Source organism: Lagopus muta, chromosome 17 (genome assembly GCF_023343835.1).
Source record: "Lagopus muta isolate bLagMut1 chromosome 17, bLagMut1 primary, whole genome shotgun sequence".
Taxonomy (NCBI): Eukaryota; Metazoa; Chordata; class Aves; order Galliformes; family Phasianidae; genus Lagopus; species Lagopus muta.
In genome coordinates, this window is record NC_064449.1 from 2,370,422 (window position 1) to 2,382,766 (window position 12,345).

General features: G+C 45.9%; 1 long non-coding RNA gene across 1 annotated transcript; it reads right to left on the minus strand.

Annotated features, from left to right (window-relative positions):
- Positions 1-1,599: 1,599 nt before the first annotated feature.
- On the minus strand, positions 1,600-5,415 carry LOC125701960 (uncharacterized). The gene is made up of 5 exons (XR_007380403.1): positions 5,384-5,415; positions 4,201-4,433; positions 3,109-3,241; positions 2,263-2,402; positions 1,600-1,738 (listed from the first exon to the last, which is right to left on the minus strand). It is a non-coding gene; the product is annotated as an uncharacterized LOC125701960 (long non-coding RNA).
- Between the last annotated feature and the right edge of the window lie 6,930 nt (positions 5,416-12,345).

The following is a 12,345-nucleotide window of genomic DNA, read 5'->3' on the forward strand; positions in this document are numbered from 1 at the left end:
GGAAGGGAGGGCCAACCCAGAGGTACAAGCAATGCACCTGAGAAACCAGAGGGGTGAAGCTAGGATCCACTCCTTCCCAGACCTCACTTAAGGGCTAGCAATAGAGGTGAGGATACCTGATATTATATCTGATGATCTCCACATACCTGAGGACCTTGCAGGCATTTCAAAGGTAAGCAATTTCTTTCTCTTCTTTTAGTTCCTACTGCTGTTGTGTTTGAGTGGATCAGTGCTTGCTGTAGCCAAGGATCTTGCTCTGCTGTCTTGTGCTTTCTGTTGTGTTTCACCTACATCATTGCAGTGTAGCCTGTAGGTAGGAAAACATATTCTGTAGGTAGGAAAATTCCCACAGTGTCTTTTATTCAGCAGAAAGCAACAACTCCAGGTCCTGACACAGCCAGGCAGGTGCTTGCTTGTTTTTGGACCTCTTTCTGATTTGATAGCTGGGGAGATTCACTGGCAGTTGCCAGTTGCAACCACAAAGGCATCTTTTAGGCCATGACCTGAGCAGACAGAGCCATCACAGCTGGAAAAAAGAAAAGATAGCACACAGTCATTGCAAACCAGACATACTCCAGCAGATCAGCTCAGGAGAAATTCAGACACAATCTCTAGCAACCCAGAGCTCAGTGCCATCAAGACACTGCTGTGCCTGCAGTTACTGCAGCCACAGCACCCAGCAAACGTTTCTGGAGCTTGCTCACAAGAGGTGGAATTGGGCCAGCAGCAGCAGGAACGGACTGCAGGGGGATTACAGCACAACCAGCCCCATTTCTGCCCTGTGGGGGGTGGCAGGGTACAACCCTCTCTTCTGGATAGGCTCTATGGATGGTTTGGGAGGGGCTGCTCTCACACTGTCCCTGTGCTGGCTGGGATAAGCCCAGTGCTGAGCTGGATGGTCAGGTCTAGTTCCCAGACCCACATATCTGTGAGGGCAAAGCCACAGCCCAACACACAGAGACACGGCACGCAGGCACAGCTGAACGTTTAATCAAATCACTGGCACCCTGCGCCTGGCCAGAGCCTTCCTGATAGCACTCGAGGAGATGGAAATGTAACATTTGAATGAATGGCCCTTTAATTATGCTTTATCTGCCCTGCTCTTTCACTTCCCGCTGCAGAAAGCCAAGTGAATGTTAATGGGAAGGCGCTCCGCAGGGCAGCTTGCAACCTCACACCTGCTTGCTTTCATGCTGCTGGATGCCTGCACAGAGTATTAATTAAGCAATTACAGCAAAGGAGGTGTCCTCTGGTCTGCAGCCCGAGCAAAACGCTCCCTTCAAGGACTTTGGGCTCTGTCACATCACCTGCTGTCTGTAGAAACTCACTGTAAGCTCCTGAGACCAGTGCAAAAAGCAGGCAGGAGAGGCTGCAGCTTAGTCAGGCAAATGCAGCGTGTGAGCTGCAGACTGAAACTGGCTCTTCCAGGGATTTCATCCATGCAGAGGCTTGGCCTGACCTTTCTCTTCTTTCTTTTTTTTTTTTTTTAAGTGGTGGAGCATTCTCTGCTTGAAGAAAAATCCTATTTGAGCAGAATACAAAAGCCTTAGAAAAAGTCCCATAGCAAAACTTACCAAGACTTTTCTTGCTACCCCCAGTTTTTGATGTACTCCAACCTGGCTGAGCTGTCTTTGAGAGCCACAATGAGGGACATGCCACTCGAACTCCCTTTGGACCAGGCATGGTGATGAAGCAGTGCTACAGCTCTTCTGCTCCTGGAGAGTATGGGAGATTGAACCTACAGCGTGGGGGAAGGAATTGAGAATAAGCTGTTAGCCACAATTTGATTTGAAGCCTCAGATAATTCACTGACTTCTGTTCTTTTAGCCAAACGAAAGAGAGAAGATGAAGAACACACACAAAAAAGTACTTGCTGGGGATTTTTTTAATTAATAGGGCAGGAGATCTTCAATAGGAAGAAGGGATTCACAAAGGGATCAAGGATCTTTGCCTCTTGAGAGAAAGAGTATTCCTTTGTATCAGCCTCCTACATGAGGGTCAATCACATCACTCTGACATCAGCACAGCGACATCATAGATCCCATAGGTAGAGGCATTTCTGTCTAATCCTGCTGCTAAGATAGGGTACCCCACTAAAATACAGGATACAGGTGGATCTGGCTGCCCATCCAGATCCACCACACCTGATGTATGAGCATAAGTCTCACCCAGCACCTCGAGCCACTTGCTAAACCCATCTCTAGGGCCTTTCTCATGCCCAAATAAAGTGCAGATGATTGAACTTGTGCTTCTCTAACCTACCTGCTGAGGCAGTAACCTCATGGTGTCCTGAGTCCACAGGAGCTTGCAGAGGCTTTGGCTACCCTGGCTGCAACCTGTGGATCCTGACCATTGAGAAACACTGTCTCCTCTTATGCAGTCCCTGAGGATGAACCTGGACACTGTGGGAGGGAGGAAATAGGATTCCTGAATAATATGTTCCATTACTGACAATGTCTTTACTTCTTCCTAGGAGAACCATGACTCTGGGAAGAATATTTTCTGTCCAGCCATGTGCATCCTGGAAAAGGGGATCTACAGATGGGACTCTCCAACAAACTCTGTGATATTCATCACCCAAACAGAGAAAAGAGGTTAAAAGTCATAAGAGCCAAAGCCAAGCACAGTACCCTAGAAAACATCTCCTTTTAAATTAACGAATTCATTTACATTGACTCGTTGCCTTTTAAGCAAGGGGTGCCATTAGTCATGTTGTATGAGGTTGGTTAAAGAGCAGTGATCAGGATCATTACCTTTGGAAGGGAAATTAAAACCTGCAGCCAGACTGCTTGAACTGGAGAATTGCTCCTTTTCATGTGCACTGGTGTTTCCTCTGTTATCTTCTCTGAAGAATCTATGGCTTCTACATATCCCACCTTCTCTTTCTCCCATAAGCTTCTTTGTAAATTAAGTCATTACTTTGGCTCAGAATGGCTGACATTGGCAAGCAACCAGCTAAGCCATTATCACAGACAGATAAGATCATAGACATAGATAACAATCATAGAAAAAACTTAGAAAGACTCATAGGCTCATAGAAAGGGACCTTTGGAGGTCTCTACTTCCCATTCTGCCCTAGCTGACCCCCTAGACTCAAGTACCACTTACCAGGACATTGCAATTGTTGTGTTTTTCCTTAGTGAACTTCACCCTCCTGTTTTCAGACCACTTCTGCATTTTTACCAAGGCTACACGAGTTTTCATTCTCTTCCAACTGGCCATGGAATCATCCCCCTTCATTCTGTAAAATAGGAACCAAAACCCAAAGAAGGTCAGTCTTGCAACAGATCTATCTGAACAGCCCTTCTGGCTTGACATCAAGCTTGTTAAGAGCCCACTGAGAATAGTCCTACACCTATTGGCACCCCTGTCATCTTAGGAAACCTAGGGCTTATTTCCCTGGTTTGCTCAGAGAACATCCTGTTGCATTGTGTCAGGAGCCTTCGAGTCAATACATTTCACATCTATTTCTTCCCTTTATCCACTAGGCTAGTTACTGTCAAAGAAAAAAAAATTGGTCTGATTTGGAATGATTTGTTTCTGACAAATCCCAGATGGTTCTTTTTCATCACCTAGAGATATCATATGCACTTGTAAACTGAAGGCTTTGTACTTCCTTCTCTCTGATACCAAAGCCAGTCTGAACTGCTGATGCCATTTGCCCTCTCTTACATGGAGGAGAAGTGTGTGATTGAATGACATCACTTGTGCTGAGGTGTGACGTGGAGCACACAGGACCTGGACACAACACATGGCATAAGGGAACTAGGACAGCTATGGAGCAGTCCTGTCCTACCTCTTTGGGAAACACAGTGCTCTCACAGCAGTATTACTGGTGTGATAAGAAAGCAAGCTGTCAATGGAAAAGGTGCAAAGGGAACACAAGTACAAATCGGGCATGATTTACTGGATAAGTGTTTTGAACTTGATGAAACTCATCAAGCTTTGGGTACTGTTGTTGTTTTGCTCATGCTCAAGCACCTACCCAAGCCAAGCCCCATCTCTTGGCAAAGAACCCAAGGACAGCTATGGCCCCAGCAGGAAGGGAGGGTCGCTCAGGTCCTCAGCAAGTCATGACAGTGCCTGTATTCTGCTCCATTCCCAGCATGGGGATTTCACTGAGGAGCACAGCAAGACCCCTGTGTCACAGCAAGGGTCGTGAATCCCCAAGGTGAAGCACTCCCAGGTAAAAAAACTCACCAGCTCCCAACTCCAATTCAGTAGCGCTCTTAAGTGCATCCTTATCCCTTCTTCACCAGCCTGAAAAGGTTGGCCAGGGTTGGCAGCTCTGATGATTCAGTCCTCAGAGAGCTGTTATTTTTCTTACAGCCCCAGCTGCAAGAGTCAGGGGATTACACGAGGCGCTTGGTCTCGAATGAAAATCACATCAGAGCCAAACTTGTGACTGCAGAGAAAAGCTGGAAACATGACTCCTAACAGCTCCAAAAAAAAAAAAAAAAGGCAAATAAATAGAGCCGAGGTTTATTAATTTTTAAAATCTCATTATTTTTGGGCAGCATATTGTTTTCTGAGACCGAAGTCAAGTGTTTTGAATGCTGGGAGCTGGGGAAGGAGATGAGGAGTGTCTCAGTGCTCTGCTGCCCACATTCATTGTAATCAGATAATGAGCTATAGATGAGCTTGTCTCAAAGCCACCATCCACAGTGTCTGTTCCCTGACAGCGTTTCTGGTGTGTTGCCAGTGCATATTAATTTTTGGTGCTTGATATCTGAAAAGATAGCGTGGAAGGAGTTGAATCAAGAAGCGCAGCACATCCATGTGCTCACCTTCCAAGAAGCTGAAATAAAGCCTGGGGAAAACAAATCAGTTGGCTCTCAGCCTGTCTCACTCTGGCCATCGTGCAAAGCCCCCTCTGCCACTCCATCACTGGGGAGAAGGGTTGGGACAGGACTTCTCCAGCTTAAATGCTTGAGCACAAGCCAAGTCTTCCTCTTGACTTGATCAACAGAAAGATCTTATACGCTCAAACAACAGTTTATATAATAATCTGCTCAATATTATTCCTGAATTACAGGCAATACATATCTCTGTAGATACACATCATAAGATACCTGTAGCTGTTCACGTATTGGCAAACACACATCTATTACCACCCAGTTCTGACCTTACCTCCAAAAGAAGTGGCTCAGATCTATCTTGTATCAATGCTCCAGCCTCACATGGGGCTGAATATTTTCAAGTGAGCTTTCAGAAGCCTGTTAATCCCTCGTGGAACTGACAATATTCAGAAGTGCAGATGTGAAATTATGTAAGCATGTATAATCAATGAATATACAGATGTTATAATTAAGAAATATACAAGAAAGTTAGGTTAAACAGGTTGTCATGCTAAAGAAGAACGGATGATAGATAGAAAGCTTACCCTTATCCTGGGCTTGCTGAAAAGACTCCAAGAGGAGCAATCTCCAAAAGAGATCCCTCCCCACTGGGAGCTCTTTAATGGGGTCCAGGAGAGATGGAGCCAGGCTGCACCCCTTCTGGTAGCACAGGTATTTGCACAGGAATTGCCTCCACCTGTGCTCCCAGGGCTGACTTATTGCTCGCCTCAGGTGGTCAATCAGAGTTTCAGGCTGTGATTCAGCAGTGCCCACAATTGTAAATAGTTTCCAATGTCACTGAAAATAGGAGACCTCATCCAAAGCACCCTTGGAGGTGTTCAAGAAACATGTAGAAGTGGCACATGGTGGTAATGGATTGACAGCTGGACTTGATGACCTTGGAGGTCTTTCCAACCTTAATGATTCCATGATTCTGTGACGTAAATGTCCTCAAGTGACAGCAGTTAGTTGAATGATTCAGAGATCGTCATGCTGACATCAGCCATAACTGATATATAGGGAATTCCTGGAAGAAGGGGAAGTGGAGAATGGTGCTGGGCTTCATGGTGCATGTCCCATTACTTGCATCTTCGTGCCCAGCAACCTGCCAGCACCTGGTGCAATGAGGTCCCCTGTCCACCACCACTTGTTGCTCAAAGAAATGGGCTCAGTCCTGTCCCAGTCTGGCAACCAGCCTCACCCTGAGTCCTGTCTATCTATTTCATAGGCATTTCTCTATTTCTGGCATTAAATTTAGTGGTCAGGGCCAAGGTAAAATGGTGTGATCATGATGGTAGCTTAGCCCAGCAAATACAAGTTTTGACATTCCAGGAGAAAATCAGAGGCTTCCAATTGACCTGCCTGTGGAATCACAGGACTGGGCTTGCCTTGTCCTCAGGTGTTTTTAGTATGAATTCCCTGATTTGAGCTACAAGAGCAACAAAACATGTATTGTGCCACATGTATTGTGCCTTTTCCCCTATTCCTTAGGCATAAGAATAACCTATAGAAGGCAGACAGTCTGAGCCCTGCAGGAGTCTGTGGGTGTCCCCTGAGCTGTGCTGCTGCAGGTGGGCGTCTGCACGTCCTTGGTGTTCTCTCTCCAGATACGCACTTCAAATAATTCAGCCCTGTGTTTTTGTTGTTTTTGTTGTTGTTTTTATTATTTTTTTTTTTACATACTCATTAATGTTGTATTGGCAATTCATAGCCCCCAGCACTTGTCAGCTATTGACTAAGATAACAGTACAGAGCTGCCAGGAACAACCCCAACCTGACCAGCTCTCCTGCTCCTGCTTAGGCAGCAGCTATGAACACCATCTGCTGAATGAACCTGGCAGCTTGCAGATCTTCAGTATTAGTCTCAACCAGTTTTGGGATTCAGCTTCTTTGGATCATTCCAGACTCCCACATCTGAAATGGAGCTGGTTTGGACAGGACAAGAGAGCCCTGGGTGTTCAGTCCCTGAGCATCCAGCCATGTTCTTGAATGCATCAGCCAAGAAAAGTCTCACCCAGGGCTCCCATCTTTCCCAGGAACTCCCACATCTCACCCTGGATATCTCAGGTTGCAGCTTTATTGGAACAATTTGCCAATGTGCTTGGGAAATTTCCCTGGGCACAGCCCTTGCCCCTCCTCTGGCGTCAGGTTTGGCTCAGGTATTTTGCAGCTCTCCATGCTCCAGCCTGTCTCCTTCTGTCATTTCTCCTGCTGCCATTTCTCCAGTAACTTGGCTCCGAGTGATGAGCTGGGCCCAAGGCTGGCAGCAGTGTCCACAGTGCAGCTGGTGGAGGGGGGAAGCTGTTGGCTCAAGCCACCAAGGTCATGAATGAAGCACCGTTTGCATTGAAACATCCTGAGGTTGCTGCTTACAGAGCAAGGAAACAGTGATGCCAGTGGGGCTCACCCAGAGCTGGTTGTGTCTATGAGTTCTGTGAGTTTCCTACAGCAAATGCTTGCTAATATTTTAACAAGAAACATAGCTCTGCTGAAAAGTGGAGGGATAAGAGCATCTCCTCTTTGGGGATCACTGACCCACACCACCTGCACAGCACTGGAGCTGTTGGTTGATGCACAAAGGCTGGCAGGACTATTATTCAGCCCTCTGCAATACAAAACTGGGCTGTGAGTATTAGCTGCTGGTTCCCATCCTGCTCCCACTGGTTTATGCCTTTCCCTTTCACCTCACATCTTCATAATTGTCCTTCCAAGAGCTGGCTATTGCCAACCATCAGCACTTTGGTCAATGCATTCAGGCACACAACTTCTCCCACTCAGAGCATGCATGCTGAGGGAGTGGGACTCTGCATCCCGACTAGGGGATGCACCCAAGTGTTCAGGACAGCCAGATCCCAGAATGACAGCAGAGGAGGAAGCTGTCTGCTGCAGCTCCATTAAATCTGCCCATTCTTTAACCCTAAGGCCAAGCTGAACTTAGTGGGAAGTGGAGAACACTGGGATCCCTTTGATCAGAAGGCTGATCCTTGATGGCCTATTGCTCAGCCAAACTTTGTCATCCTCTTATCCAGAAGTATTGCTTATTTGCCTCCATATATTGAGGGAAAAAATGTTGAATAAGCACTGATCCATATCCTCATCTGCAGAAAGCTTGATTTTCCAGGACCTCTCTTCCTGAGATTTCCTATTCAACCCTCAGTCAATTTATCAAGTGCACGACTGATGTGCTTTGGTGTTAATTTTAGCCAGGTTTGCTAAGGAATTATGTGACATTGCTGCCTGCCAGTCCTGCTGTTGCCACCTCAGTCAAGTCGAGCTAAAAGGCAGAGCACTCTGAGATATGGTGTTCTTACAAATATAATGAAAGTGTATAGCCAGGCTCCAGGAAGCAGATCCAAATTAGAGCTCTGCTGAGAAAGGCTTCCTTCTGAGATCAACCAACTTGCTAGACATGCAGGGAAACACACAGGAGGCAGCCACAGGAAACTAAGCCTCAGCATTTCTGCTGCCTGTGGAGCTACTTTTTAAAACAGAATACTCTGTGACAGTAAATCAAACATCCAAGAAAATATTAAAGTCTTTCCATTTGAGAAACAGATTAAGCTCATGTAAGCTTCACTAAGTGAAGTCCCCGTTGAAAAAAGAAAAAAAAAATGGCAATTCAGTGAGCTGAGGGATTGAACAGGGCTTAAAACAAACTCCCAGGTCAACTTCACTATCAGCTCACTGGCTCAGTTTTCTTTAAATCTTGGTGTCAACAGGGAAGGGAAGCCAGAAGGCTGGAACATGCACAGGACTGGCTCTTTTAGCAGCGTTCAAGCCATGTTCAAGCAAAACCTTACTTAGGAAATGTGCTTATATCCTCACCAAGGTGGGGATGCTGTTTTAGCTACATCCTGACGATCCTCACAATGCATCCCAAGTGATGCATTGGCACAGAGTGCCCACAGAGTGGTGGAGTCACTGTCCCTGGAGGTGTTCAGGATAAAGGTACGTGTTGCATTGAGTGATATGGCTCAGTGGTACTGTGGGAGTGGATTGATGGTTGGGTTTGGTCTTAGTGGTCTTTCCAACCTTCGTGATTCTTTGCTGTCCAGTGTAAGCATTCACCCCATCCCCAGGCTGCTCTCTTTTACCTATGAAGAGCTACCACTGTCAGGCCATGACCTCACCAGGCAGCTGGTGTTGGACTCCTGGGGACAGGGAGCCTCTTTGGTGGGCTCTGTTTTCCACATTAGCTGTGTTGACTTTTTGTGCTTTTCCTTGTATTATCACGTTTTCGAACTACTTCTAATGCTCTTTATTTTTTCCTTATCAATCTCTTGCTTTTCCTTTGCTGCAATTCAGGAATCATGGCTTCTTTTCCTTTCTCCATTCTTTCCATGTTGCATTTTTATTTCGAACAGGAGCCACTGCCAGCTTCATTTTGCCACTAAATCAGCATGGACTCCTAGCCAAAATTGTCTTCCTTCTTTAAAGTGAAATTATGACCTAATAAGCTCTCATTAAAGAACTTCCCATCTTCATTCACATTTTTCTGATTAAAATTTCCCTCCAAATTAATTCTACTCATAATTTTCCCCCAGCTTTGGGAAATAAGTCTTTCTAAAGCACCGAATGTATGCGCGTGTGTGTCTATAGATATATGGAATTACGTGGGACTATTCTCTCTTTTCCTATATTAAAGATAATCAGGTCATGATCATGAGTCCCTGGGCAACCACTAACTTCCAACGTGGTGATTAATTCGTCTTTATCCATCATAACGAGATCCAAAATAAATTACTTCATGTTGGGGGCAATACCTTCCCTGTTAGAAAATGACTGTCTCTAATGTGCAATAATGCTAATGATGTTTGACTCCTGGCTGCCCCAAGTCTCTGGCATATGCAAGTACAGAACTGGGATTTGTCTTTATGTGCCTTGTGAAGTGGTGGGGATGTATCAGCTCATCCTCATGCCTGAAAAGCCTGAGGGAAATCCCAACCAGTCCTCCACTATTATTAAAGGGGGGATATTAAAGGCAAAGAGAAGGCAAAGGCTTCTGGGCATGGTCCCATGAGGCATTCCTTAGGGATTCCAGATGGGTTCCATGTCCCTTTAAGATGTGAAGTATGTCAAGGTGAGATCCCATCTGACTCTTCCCCAAGCTTTGCCTGGATTTTCCAAGGCTCTGGTCTGTATTTTTCTGCCACTGATAGTCACAATAGAGATGATACCAAGTCTATAGCATGCCTAATAGTGGGATTGTTGAGGAATTCCACCAGAAGGAGAGCTGCTGTTGGGGAAGGACCAGCCGAGCAGCACCAGGGACCAATGCCATTTGAGAAATATGTGGCAGCAGCCCTTCCTGGGGAAGAATGGGCAGCTCCTCAGTAAGAAAATAAAGGCACTGACACAGGCTGCCCAGGGAATTGATGGAGTCACTGTCCCTGGAGGTGTTCCAGAACAGTGGGGATGTGGTCAGCGGGTGGGTTGGAGTTGAACTTGGTGATCTTAGTAATCTTTTCCAACCTTACTGATTCTATGATTCCGTGAAAAGAGGTTGCCACTGTCCTCTGTGTGTATCTGGTCACACAGCAAGCCAAGGAGTGTTGTATGTTGCCTTTGAAGAAACTGAAGTTTCTAGCCACTAGCAATGGCAGAGCAGAAGTCTCAAGAGTTGTCCCACTTTCATTCCCAAGTACATCAGAAAAGCCACAGAGACAATGTAGAGGTTGGAGTGTCCATTAATGGGCATGTGGGTGTTCTTCTGTGACCTGTGTACATCACTTTTGTCCTCAGTCAAGAGGCGTGAGCAATTCACATCACAGTTATTTCTCTCTGGGTGTGAGAGGCAAGTCAAGCTGCTTATCATATAGCTCTGCCCTCTCTTTGGGCTCATTTGCCACGAAGAAAGCACTGAGGAAAACACCAAAAAATCACTTTGCAGTTGTTACTTAGAGCAGGATCAGGATCTCTAAGCAATTTGCCCCTGATAAAGCACAGGTTTACCCACTGAACACACTCAGAGGCTCCACAACACATGAACACTGGCTGCAGCTTTGCTGAATGAAGTGCCTCTGAGGGGCAGGCAGAGGGACTGGGGACATGAGGAAGGAGCTGAGGCAGCAGTGGTACTGCAATCTGCTCCCCGGTGAGGAGTGCCCACTTCTATCAATTTCAGTCCTGCCTGTGACAGATCAATCTGAAGCCCTTATCTGTTGCTCCTTTAATAAATCCCCCTCCTCTGGTTTTTCATCTTCCAAGGAGATTCACACACAAAAGGCACCAGCCCTGTGTTCGCTCTGTGAGATTACCAGCGTGAACACAATGACTGATCTCTGGCAGTGATGCTCATACATTACATTTTCCAGGGGACATATTGGCAGGGCTGGCTAAGCACCAGGTGTGAGAGCAATCAGACAGTCCTGCTAGCTAGTGCAAAGAAGACAGAAGACAATGCTAGGGATGCTATGAACAAAAAGTGAAGGCTTGGTACAGAAGTCCTCTGGATGCAACCGAGAGCTCAGTAGTGGGAAACCTTCATCTGGTGGCCTTCCATCCAGCATTTCCTGTAGGTTTTAGCCCTTTTTCAGCTGGTCCATCCCATGTTCTCTTCTCTGCCTGCCTTTCTCTGCCATGACACTGCCACACTTGCTGAATGCCCTTGGCTGTTGTAACAGTTCCCATGGTTCCTTCTGGGATCTTTCCTTCTGGATGATGGAATCTGAGTACAGTGAGTACAAGGAATGCTGTGCTATAGTACAGAGTGAAATGGTTGGGCTTTGTTTGGATCTCTGTGCACGATAAGCTTTGACACGCTGTTCTCAAGGCAATAAGAGCCATTAGGAACTGATGTAAACTTTAAGGAGGAATTCTGGCAGGGAAAAAGGAAGAGCAGTTAAAGCACTTGCAATGTATTAACTAAGTCTTCCATTTCAACAGCATCTCTTACCTACTTTTCTTTAGCACTAGAAAACCTTAATAGAGATAGGTCCCTTGTCTGAGAGCCTCTTTGATGTTATTAAGGAAAGTAATAACTGCTTTCTGAGGTGGGGGGAATAAATCAATTGAATGATACTGGGTTAAGGTGCTGTCATTGCTGGAATTTGATTCTTTCTGCAAGGAAAAACAAGGCTCAAAACACATTAACATGGCCGAAAAGAGCAGCAGAACAGAAAATATGTCTCTGGTGAGAATTCATATTGCAAGTCATTGCTGGAGGAGAATACAGCCTCAGTACCTACAACAACCCATTCTTCTGAGACCTGCCAAACTTACAGCACCCATGAAGGTGCTTAACCCTTTCAACAGCCTCATCAGTTGAGTATATGTAATAATACTGAATTCATTATTTCTGGCAAGGTTTCTCAGGGAGCTGTTTGAGGGAAGGATGAATTCCAAGATGTCCAGGTTTTCTCCAACAATTCACCTTTCGTTATGGTGTGCCACACTCTGTCGTTGGTTTCCAGTTCTGATTTTCTTGGTTTTCACACTGTGATCTCAGAGGAGAGCTCTGCTGGACTTTTGGCAGCTCAGATCTTCACACTTTCTGCCTTTCCCAGGA